The sequence below is a fragment of the Panthera tigris genome, chromosome X (assembly GCF_018350195.1).
Source record: "Panthera tigris isolate Pti1 chromosome X, P.tigris_Pti1_mat1.1, whole genome shotgun sequence".
NCBI lineage: Eukaryota > Metazoa > Chordata > Mammalia > Carnivora > Felidae > Panthera > Panthera tigris.
Window position 1 is genome coordinate 70,992,198 of NC_056677.1, and position 12,812 is coordinate 71,005,009.

General features: G+C 37.2%; 1 protein-coding gene and 1 pseudogene across 3 annotated transcripts in view; one reads left to right on the forward strand and one right to left on the reverse strand.

Moving 5' to 3' along the window:
• Window positions 1-12,812, reverse strand: part of APOOL (apolipoprotein O like) — a 94,604-nt gene that overhangs the window by 40,836 nt on the left and 40,956 nt on the right. The gene's annotated exons all lie outside the window — the stretch shown is intronic.
• Window positions 9,635-11,340, forward strand: LOC122235239 (annotated as a pseudogene).

The window sequence follows — 12,812 nt, forward strand, 5'->3', positions numbered from 1 at the left end:
GACTACAGGGAACAGTTATATGCCAACAAACTGGAAACTATAAATAGATTATAGAAACATGCCATTTTCCAAGACTGAATCATGAAGAAATAGGAAATATGAATACACATAATTGAGTCAGTAATCAAAAAACTCCCAAAACACAAAAGTCCAGCACCAGATGGCCTCATTGATGAATACTACAAAACCTTCAAAAAGGATTTAATATGCATCCTCAGAATCTTCCAAAGAATTGAAGATGAGGAAATTCTTCCAAACTCATTGTATGAGGCCAGTATTACTCTGCTATCAAACTAGACAAGGACGCTGGAAAATAAATACAGGCCAATATCCCTGATGAACACAGATGCAAAAATCCTCAACAAAATATTAGCAAACTGAGTTTAACAGTAAACTAAAAAGATCAGACATTATGATCAAGTGATTTATCTCAGGGACACAAGGATATTCAACATCTGCAAATCAAACATGATACACCATCTTAACAAAATGAAAGATAAAAACCACATGATCATCTCAATAGGTAGAGAAACATTTGACAAAATTAAAAACCCATTTATGACAAAAACTGTAAACAATGTGGGTAAAGAGGAACATACTTCAACATATCAAAAGTCATATATGACAAACCCAGAGCTATTCAATGATGAAGAACTGAAAAGTTTTTCCCCTAAGACAATGAATAAGACAAGGATGCCCACTCTCTCCGCTTTTATTCAACATAGTATTGTATGCTTAGTCACATCAATTAGGTAGGATAAAGAAATAGAAGGCATCCAAATTGGAAAGGAAGAAGTACAACTGCCATATACACACGGCATATTATGCATGGAAAACCCTGAAGAACCCACAAAAAATAATTTGTTAGAACTAATGCATGAATTAGATAAAGTTGAAGAATACAAAATTAACATACAGGAATCTATTGCATTTCTACACACCAATAACTATCAGAAAGAGAAATCAAGGAAACAGTCCTATTCACAATTGCATGAAAAAAGGAAAATGACAAGGAATGAATTCTTCCAGGGAGGTGAAAGATCAGTAGAATGAAAACTATAAGACATTAATTAAAGAAAGTGAAGACACAAAAAATGTAAATATATTTCATGCTCTTGGACTGGAAGAGTTAATGTTAAAAATGACTATAAAACCCAAGGCAATTAACAGATTCAATGCAATCCCTATAAAAATTCCATGGCATTAATTCTGTGGCATTTTCCACAGAAACAGAAGAAATAATCCTGAAATATATATGGAATGACAAAGACCCTGAAGCTAAAACAATCTTGACAAAGAAAAAAGCCTGAGGTATCACACTATACCTGATTTCAAACTATACTACAAAGCTATAGTAATGAAAAGAGTATGATATTGGCATAAAAACAGACATACAGGGGAGCCTGAGTGGCTTAGTCAGTTAAGCATCCGACTTTGGCTCAGGTCATGATCTCGTGGTTCGTGGGTTCAAGCCCCATGTCAGTCTCTGTGCTGACAGCTCAGAGCCTGGAGCCTACTTCAGATTCTGTGTCTCCGTCTTTCTCTCTCTCTGCTCCTCCCCTGCTCACACTCTGTCTCTCTCTCTCTCAAAAATAAATAAACATTAAAAAAAAACAGACACACAGATCAACAGAACAGCATAGAGTCAAGAAATAAAACTATCCATTTATGGTCAATTTCTGTCAAAGGATGCAAGAACATACAATATGGAAAGGAAAGTCTCTTCAGTAAATGGTGCTGGGAAAATTGGACAGCTACATAGAAAAAACTGAAATCGTGGGAAAATAGAACCTTTGGAGCCATACAGATTTTGTCATGTATCATAATGTTAATTTTGCATGTTTTGGATTCTCTACTGAAGATTTTGCTTAAAAAAATTCAGGGAAAGAGTAAAGAAGGCAGAATTGTAGGAGGATCTTATCAGTGCTTTGTCCCTCAAACACGGCTAAATAATTATCAAGTCATTCTGAACACCCAGGAAAACTATCTGAGGACTGAGGGAACAAACTGCACATCTAGAGGGAGAAAAGAGAAAACACTGTGGAAGGCAGGAGGTGTGGAGACATGATGTGAGGGAGAAAACAATCATGGATAGTGCAGAAGGGAGGGAGCCCTGATCACAGAGAGAAGAGAGAGACGGGGGGGGGGGGAGAGAGAGAGAAGAGAGAGAGATAAAGTAGCACTGAGGAGACTGCACAAGAAAAACACCTCCCCCAAAACATTGACTGGAGAAATGAGAAGGGCTGATTATTGCAAGATTTTACAAGCAGCTGAGCTCAAAGTCTAAAATTTTAGAAGTCTTCATGATCACCCGTTCTGAGGATCCCCTGGATCACACTGGGAGAGACTTTCTGCACCCAGTGCATTTGGAAGAGGTGACACTGCCTCTCAGGAAACAAAAGAGCCAGTGGGTGCCAATGAGCTGCCCGATTAATGAGCATACAGAGACACACCTGCTGAGAACAGCTACCTGGATGCCAAATGTTTGCTTTACCATACAATCCAAGCCCACGCGTGGTCATGCAACTACTTTCCTAGGACAAACCAGTACTAGCCAAAGCACAGCAAGAGCCTCCCCCAGAGGATCAGCATGGATCTGTGCCATGCCAGGTCCCTAAAATTTGCAGTTCTGAAACACAGTTGCACACCTGAGATAAAACAAGAGAACTGGGCTGCTAGGAATCAAGACAACTTCGACATTGACAGGATAAAGGTAGTAATCTGACAGAAACCTGGGACACAAGATGAGAGATTGTTCACTCTTCTGTGAGCGATTCCTGCACAGTGGCAGACGTGAACTCCTTTATCCAGGTAAGAGGGCAGGCTGACGCCATTTTTCAAACTTCACATGAGCATGGACAGACTTTATCAAGCGGCACAGAGCACACAGAGGAGGTTTGAGCCTCTTAAAACAAGCTCCACACCACTGTGCTGTGCAGGTGCCTTTTTACTGGGGAAAGTGTGATTGAGAGCCAGAGCAGTAGCAGGTATCTCTTCCAGAAGACCAGCACAAAACCCCCACACAACAGGTACACTGACCACAGAGTGCTGCAAAGTTCAGCTGTAGTGGAAATAGGACCAGAAAAACTTTCCTAACACACAAAAGACAGAGTCTTAGACAAAATTCCAAGACAGAGGAATTCATCCCAAAAGAAAGAACAAGAAGAGGTTGAGGTCCTGGTGGTAATCAAAATAGATATAAGTAATATGCCTAAACTAGAATTTAAAACAACATAAGAATACTGGCTGGTCCTGAAAAAAGCATAGCAATAGAGACTATTACCTAAAAGATGACAGACCTAAAAACTAGCCAGGCCAAAATAAAAAATGCTGTCACTGAGATGCAAAACCAACTGAGAGTAATGACAACAAGGATGGAAGAAGTAGACGGAGGAATAAGTGACACAGAGAATGAAATTATGGAAAAATGAAGCTGAAAAGAGGGAAAGAAAAATATTGGATCATGAATAGACTTAAGAAAATCAGTGACTCCATAAAGCATAATAGCGTTCACATTATAAGAGTCCCACAAGAAGAAGAGAGAGAAAAAAGGGCAGAAAGTTTATTTGACCAAATTATACCTGAAAACTTTCCTAATCAGGGGAAAGAAACATAACTCTGAATCCAGGAGGCACAAGAACTCCCATCAAAATAAACAAAAGCTGGCCAACACCAAGACACACTGTAGGTAAAATTTGTAAAATACAGAGATAAGGAAAGAATCATGAAAGCAGCAAGGGAAAAGAAATCCCTAACTTACAAGGAAAGACACATCAGGTTAGCAGCAGATCTCCCCACAGAAACCTGGCAGGCCAGAAGGCAGTGGCATAATATATATATATATATATATATATATATATATATATATATATATATATATATATATATATATATATTGTGCTGAAGGGGAAAAATTTGCAGCCAAGAATAATATAACCAGAAAGGTCGTCATTGAGAATAGGAGACATAAAGAGGTACCCAGACAAACAAAAACTAAAAGAATTCATGACCACTATACCAGCCCTACAGGAAATACTGAAAGAAATCTTTTGAGTGGTAAAGAAAGACCAAAAATAACAAAGACTAGAAAGGAACAGAGAAAATTTCCAGAACCAACCACTTCTCAAATAATACAATAGCATTATATTCATATCTATCCATAATCACTCTGAATCTAAATGAACTAAATGCTCCAATCAAAAGATATAGGATATCAAAATGGATTAAAAAAAAAAAAACATGTATATGCTGTCTGTAAGAGACTCATTTTAGACCTAAACAAACTTACAGATTAAAAGTGATGGGATGAAAAACCATCTCTCATGCTAACAAACATCAAAATATAGCCAAACTAGCCACACTTAAAACTACATTTTAAACCAAAGACTATAACAAGAGATAAATAATGGAACTATGTCATAATAAAGGGAATTATACAACAGGAAGATCAAACAATCATAAATATTTCTGCCCCAAACTTGAAAGCTCCCATATATCTATATATATAAATAACAAACATAAACTGGGACACCTGGGTGGCTCAGTCAGTTAAGCGTCCAACTCTTGATTTCGGCTCAGGGCATGATCTCACAGTTCATGAGATCAAGCCCCACATTGGGCTCTGCACTGACAGCGAGGAGCCTACTTGGAATCATCTCTCTCCCTCTCTCTCCACCCTTCCCTCGCTCTCTCTCTCTCACAGTAAATAAACATTAAAAAAATAACAAACATAAAGAAACTCATTGATAATAACACAATCATAGTAGTGGATTTCAACACCCCACTTAGATCAATGGACAGCTCATCTAGGCAGAAAACCAACAAGGAAACCATGGCTTCAAATGACACACTGGACTAGATGGATTTAACATATACAATCAGAACATTTCACCCTAAAGCATTAGAACACACATTCTCTTCAAATGCACATGTGACAGTCTCCAGAATAGATCATATACTGGGTCACAAATCAGCCTTCAACAAGTAGAAAAAGATTGAAATAATACCATGTATATTTTCAGACCACAATGCTATGACACTTGAAGTCAACCACAAGAAAAAATGTAGAAAAGACCATACATACATGGAGATTAAAGAAATCCTTGTAAAGAATGAATGGGTTAACCAGGAAATCAAAGACGATATAAAAAAAAAACTTAGAGACAAATGAGAATGAAAACATAACAGGCTGGAACCTTTGGGATGCAGCAAATGTGGTCATAAGAGGGAAGTATATAACAATATAGGCCTACATCAAGAAAATAACATTCAAATTCACAACCTAAACTTATACCTAAACGAGCTAGAAAAAGATAAGCAAATAAAGCCTAAAGCCATCACAAGAAGGTAAATAATAAAGATTAGAGAGCACAAGTAAACAGTATAGAAACAAATAAAAAAACCTACAACAAACCATCAAAACTAAGAGGTGGTTCTCTGAAAGAATTAATAAAATTGATAAACCCCTAGACAAACTTATCAAAAAGAAAAGAGAAAGGACCCAATAAATAAAATTACAAATGAAATAGGAGTGATCACAGCCAACACAACAGAAATGCAAACAATTAAAAGAGAGTATTATGAAAAATTGTAAGGGAATCCAGGCAATCTTTAAGAAATGGACAAATTCCTAGAAACATACAAACTACCAAAACTGAAACAAGAAATAGAAAACCTGAACAAAAACATAAGCAGCAAAGAAACTGAGTCAGTAATCAAAAATCACACAACAAACAAAAGCCCAGGGCCAGATGGCTTTGAGGGGAATTCTACCACATGTTAAAAGAAGAGTTAAAACTTGTTCTTCTCAAAGTGTTCCAAAAATAGAAATGGAAGGAAAAGTCCAAATTCATTCTATCAAGTCAGCATTACCTTGATTCCAAAATGAGACAAAGACCTCACTAAAAACGAGAATTAAAAGCCAATATCCCTGATGAACATGAATGCAAAAATTCTCAACAAGATTCCAGTAAATTGAATCCGATAGTACATTAAAAAAAATTATATTCACCACAATCAAATGGGATTTATATCTGGGCTGCAGGGCAGTTTCAGTTTTTGCAAATCAAACAACATAATACACTACATTAATAAAAGGAAGGGTAAGAACCATATGATCCTCTCAATAGGTGCAGAAAAAGCATTTGACAAAATACAGCATCCATTCTTGATAAAAAACCCTCAACCAAGTAGGTGTAGATGGAACATAACTCGGCATCATAAAAGTCATATACTACAGACCCACAACTACTATTATTGTCATTGGGAAAAACATAGCATTCAGGAACAAGAAAGGGATGTCTACTCTCACCATTACTATTTAACATAGTACAGGAAGGCTTAGCCTCAGGAATCAAAAACAAAAAGAAAGAAAAAGCATCCAAATCAGTAAGAAACATGTCAAACTTCCACTACTTGCAGATGACATTATACTGTATGTAGAAAACCTGAAAAACTCTGCCAAAAATTTGCTAGAATGCATGAATTCAGCAAAGACATGGGATATAATATCAACATACAGAAATCTGTGGCAATTCTGTACACCAATAATAAAGCAGAAGAAAAAGGAATGTTTCCATTTACAATTGTACCAAAATCAATTAACAGACCTAGGAATAAACCTATCCAAAGAGGTAAAACATCTGTATTCAGAAAACTTATGAAAGAAACTGAAGAAGACAGAAAGAAATTGGAAAAAATTCCATGCTCCTATTTTAAAGAAAAAACGTTGTTAAAATGTCTATACTAGCCAAAGCAATCTACATGTTTAATGCAAACCCTATAACAATACCACCAGCACTTTCACAGAACTAGAAGAAACAATCCAAAAACTGATATGGAACCACAAAAGACTGCAAATAAATAGTCAAAGCAATCTTGAAAAAGAAAAACTGGAGGCATCACGATTCTGGATGTGAAACTATATTCCAAAGCTGTGGTGATCAAAACAGTATGGTACTAGAACAAAATAACAGTATGGAGTTTCCTCAAAAACCTAACAACAGAACTTCCCTACGATCCAGCAATGGCATTATTAGGTATTTACCCAAAGGATACAAAATACAGATATGAAGAGGTACATGCACCCCAGTGTTTATTGGCAGCATTATCAACAATAGCCAAACTATGGAGAAAGTGCAAATATCCATTCACTGGTGAATGCATAAATCAGATGTGGTATATATATAAGGAATGGAATATTGCTCAGCCATCAAAAAGAATGAACTCTTGCCATTTGCAATGTCATGGATGGATCTAGAATGTATTATGCTAAGTGAATAAGTCAATCAGAGAAAGACAAATACCATATGATTTCACTGATATGTGGAATTTAAGAAACAAAACAGATGAACATTTGGGGAAAAGGGGGAGAAAGATAAGAGAGGGAAACAAACCAAAAAAGCCTATTAATGATAGAGAATAAACTGAGGGTTGATGGCAGGAGGTGAGTAGGAGATGGACTAGATGGGTGATGAGTATTAAGGAGAGCACTTGTGATGAGCCCTGGGTTTTGTATGTAAGTGATCAATCACTGAATTCTACTCCTGAAACCAATACACCAATATTGTACTGTACATTAACTAAAATTTAAATTAAAAACAAAACAAAAAAAGTAACCCAGACTCTTAAATACAGAGAAGAAACTGGTAGTTGCCAGGGAAATTAACGAGGGTGGGTAATGGGTGAAATAGATAAAGGGAATTAAGCATACACTTATCTTGATAAGTACAGAGAAATGTATAGAATTGTTCAATCACTATATTGTAAACCTAAAACTATAATACTGTATGTTAATTATACTTGAATTAAAAAAATTACAAATGCCAATAATCCAACTAAAGCAAGATCAATCTCACTTAGAACTGAAATGCAAACAAGCAAACAAAGTCTCAGAAGCATAGAGCAGAATAGTGGTCACCAGAGGTGGGTGGAGGAGGAAATGTGGAGGTTGCCAAAGAGTAAAGTTTCAGTTATTAAAGAATAAGTTCTAGAAATATAGTTAGTGTATGGTGACTATAGTTAACTATATTGTATTGTATACTTGAAATTCGTATTGTATACTTGAAATTTGTTAAGAGGGTAGATCTTAAGTGTTTTCCTTTCCAAACATACACAAAAGAAAATGTGCATATACATATATATATGTGTATATACATATATATATGTATACATACATACATATAATTCCTATTTGTCAGATATAAAGTTGAGAAAAAAAAAATTCAACTCTACTGTGAGAATTCTGTTTCCACTGAAGGAAGAACATTCTTACTATAGATTAGAAGCCTTACTATAGATTACTATAGGGCTTCAATGGGACTTACTGTATAAATACAACTTGTTTGTACTCAGAAAGTCTAATTAGATTAAGTAAGCTATAAAGCCACACAAAAAAAAAAAACACATTTAAATTAAATTGAACCAAAGTAACTAGAACCCTCAAATCAATATTTCTTCTCTGTTATTTTTTTGGTAAAAACAAGCCAATGACAGTAAGTCAAACTCATATCACAGAAATATTTAATAAAGTAACATGCAATGATATCTATGGCTGATTGTATACACACAGCACAGTTGTATCATTTTACAGATCTGAATAATGCAAATTTCATGGTTTAAAGAAATGATTACCCCCTGGCTCTGCAGTTTCCTAATAGACAAATTTAATTATATTCACCAGATGGTACTTAATAAGATAGGAGTACACTGAAACCTTTTAAAAAGATGTTTAACCAACAAGAATTGAACTATAAAAGGATTTTCGAGTTAACCACAAATTTACCAGAAGATTCAATTAACCAGAACACCTCAATCATAATGTTTTGGTTTAGTAGAGGCTTTATTGTAAATAAAGAGGCAAAACTCACTTTACCTGGAAATATTGCATGCAAATCACATTTTCATTCCTTCATAATTCTAAGTTCTTCAAATACTGGATCCCATCTTTGGGAATATTTTCTAGTACCTAGCTGGCAACCAACTTAGATAAGTAATTCAATTAAATTCTATTTTAAATGTATTGTGAAATACAATAAATACCAAGGAATTGAATTCTGTGTATTCTATAATAAAGAGCACAAAGTTACTTGAAAAGTAAGTAGTATGTAAATTCAACTATTTGGGACAAATGCTACTTACCCTCCTACCTAGATTTTCAGCTTTCAAAGATGAGTGTCAAAGTAAGCTAAAAAAATCATCTCTCTAAGATTAATAAAAAAGAGAAAGAACACTAATAGTTAACAAGTATGTAGAGAAGTGGGTCTATCCCAGACTGCTAATGAAAATTAATAAAACATTACCAGGTGCTTATAACAGTGCCTCTTATAACAGTGCCTCACACACATACAAGAGGAATTCAGGAAATATTTTTGGTTAAATGAGTACTACCTTTATGCATTTCGATTTGGCACTGTATTGATATATATTTTTTAAATTTCTTTTAACATTTATTCATTTTTGAGAGAAAGAGACAGAGCACGAGTTGGGGAGGGGTAGAGAGAGAGGGAGACACAGAATCTGAAACAGGCTCCAGGCTCTGAGCTGACAGCACAGAGCCTGATGAGGGGCTCAAATTCACAAGCCATGAGATCATGATCTGAGCCAGAATCGGACACTTAACCTACTGAGCCACCCAAGCACCTCACTATATTGATATTTTTTATGCTTTCTGGCCTACAATTCCATTTCTAGAAATTTAAGTAAATATTGATAGATGAACATAAAGATTTGTGTACAGGGTATTTTATCAAAGTACCGATTATAATAGCAAAATAACTGGAAATATGCTAAGTTTCCAAAAAATTATGTAAACTGTAGTTTGATAATGGTACATTCATATATCCAATTATTTATGCCACCATTAAGAATTCTCTCCAATGTCATCCAACTAGTCAGTGGTGGAGTCAGAATTCAGATTCAAACTTACATATATTTCTCTAAGAATGTAGATAAATCTGAGGTGACTTAAGACTAGAAAAGATAAAAAGTACAATAGTGAACAGGGCACTGGGTGAGGGGTTGCTATTAGCACAGTCTCAGTAGGCAGTATGAGTTTGGCTAAGGGCCAGGTCCCCAGGAAGACGGCAGGGAACCAGCTTTCTGCGATCCTAGAGACAAGAGAGGAAGAGGGGTTCTATCAGACGACTTATGGGGGTTTCACAGAGGAATAAGGAGATAATGAGTATCAAGGGCACCAGTCAAACACAGAGGATTAGGTGGACTAGGACTCTGACATCAATGAAGGGGATGAACCATTCAGGGATAGAGAAGCAGAAGAGCCAAGAAGGAAGCTCTGAATAGTTACCAAAGCAATAAGGAGCCTCTCAAGAGCCTGAGGACTCGAAAGGTCAGCACTCCAGCTGGTAGCTCTCAGAAGGCCTGAGAAGACAAGGCACTACTGCCACTAGAACTAGAGGAAGATGGCTCTGACAGAATTCCATGCATCAGTCTACAGGTGAGCATACATTACAGACATTCCTTTGGGTACAGGGGAGAACAAGATCAGAGGAGTTCAACTTATGTACACTGGAGACATATGAACAGCTCGAGGCTGGCAAAAAGCAAGTACAGAAGAAGTGGAAGTGCCCTAGGCCCATAAACACCTATCATTCGGTGACAGTGCCACTTGTTGGGGAGCCAGGTCCTAAAGAAGAGAATGTGAATGTGGAAGGACTGGATACTGCTCCCATCGCTTCTGCACTGACTACCCATGACAGCCCTGAACCCATCATGCCTCCTGCTTGCTGCTCCCATACCTTCACCACTTTTAGTGATTATACATTCAAGGAATGATGTCCTCTAGGGTAGCTCCCAAAGGTCCCTGTTCCGGAGGTCTGCCCTGTGACCCATGACCCAACCCTGCACATGGACCGTGTCACAGACATCAGCTGTGCCACTGCTTGAGCCTTCAAGATTATCAAGTAGTAGAGCACTGCCCAGAGGCTGTCACCCACTGCCTCAGTACTGGGCCCTGGCCCACCAGATCCCAAGCCCCTGGCTGGCTCTGGGACACAAGCCTACCACCAGAAAATTATAGTCAAATAAAGAGATGTTTAGTCCTTAGAAACTTCTTTCCTGCCCTGACTTGGGGCTCTTAATGTTCCCCCTCCTCTCCCTGCTTCTCCCCTTTGTCATCTCTGAACTTTTCCCAAAGTTCTCCTGGTTTTTTGGGGGGGATGAGCTTAGGAATCCCCCGGACTTACACCAATGGGTTAACAAGGCATAAAGAAATACAAAGTCATAACATGTTCACACACAAGTTTGGGTACACTAGATTGGCACCCCAAGAATAGGAGGGTGCAAAGGCAACCTGAGAATAGGGAGGCACAAAGGCACCAGGAACAGGGCGGTGCAAAGGCACCCCAAAATAGAGACGGGGTGCAGAGCCCCCAGAATAGAGAGGGAGAGGCAAAGGCCTAAAATAGGAACGGGCACAAAGGTGCCCAATATATAGGTATATAAAGTAAACAAGATTAGATATTCAGGGTGGAAGCACCCCCAATTTAGTACTGTAGCAGAAAAGCTGCTTTCAGAAGAGGATAGGGCCAGGTTAGGTAAACTGGTAATTAGACTATGGACCCCTGCACTGCTGGCAAAGCAGCCCAGAGCAGAGATGGTTAACAAAAGGTGCCTTATTAACCCTGATGTTATTTCCCCTATCTGTCTCATCCACTAGGCTAGCTAAAATAAACAGAGATGCTGCCTCATATCCGCTGTAAAGAACCTTCCTCCCAACTGCCCGGTGCCCGGATTTTGTTTTGTATTAACCCAAACCCCTAACCATGAATATCTTCAAGAACCCCTTTCCCTCAAGTCCACAAGTTAATGTTCACAGATTCATTGTCCCTTTGTGCATGTCCATCGCCATGTTTGTAAGCCTTCTGATTCTAATAAAAACGGGACAAGGACCCTTATTCGGGGCTCTTGTCTTTTCCCAGACATTATCCATCTCTCACTTTCAATCCTGCGTCCTGCTCTTTTGCTAGACAAGAGAGAACTCTAGACCCATAGTCTACGACAGTTTTATTTGTGTTTTTTAATCTAATAAAAGAGAAAGATCCCCTTAAAAAAAGTACAATGGCAAGGAGAAATCAATAACCACAATTAGATATGATAGACTGGATCAGTAAGATTTAAGTTAAACAGGCATAACTGTCCCTAGTCTACATGCATAAGTACAGATTGGAAAAAGACATAGCTTACCAGTAGCCCATGTAAAGAGGTTGAATTAATTTTAGAGAACTCCAACTTCACTATGTCATGGTTAAAGGTAAATTATAAGCAAGGTTGACTGTAGGGACACTTAAATATAAATATAAAAATGAATGTGTTCTTAGATAGTATAAATAGAAATATATTACCTAGAACAAGAGAAGTCAGAATCTGACTCTATTCTATAGTTGTCAAAATACATCTGTTAGAAAACACTAACTATGCTACATATTTTTGGCAAAGAATGATCATTATACACAAGAACTCCAATTTATGGTATATGAGGATTAAAGTTAATAATATACTTATCCAGTATGCAAAATTAGTTAAAGTATAACTGAAATATGCAGTGTTGTTTTATGCAAGAGGGATGAGAGTTTTTCTGTATAGCACCAACGGAAGAGCAGGAAAGCAAATGGATAGAAATTATTATGAGACAGGTTTGTGTTTGACATAAGGAAAGACCTTAGGTAAAATGAGAGCTGCCAGAAAATGGATGGACTGCCTTAGGTTCTTTTATCCAGAGTTTCATTATTGTAAAAAATAAATGGCCACTCTGTGTGCCTATCATAGAGAGGATTACAGAACCATACAGAAGACTA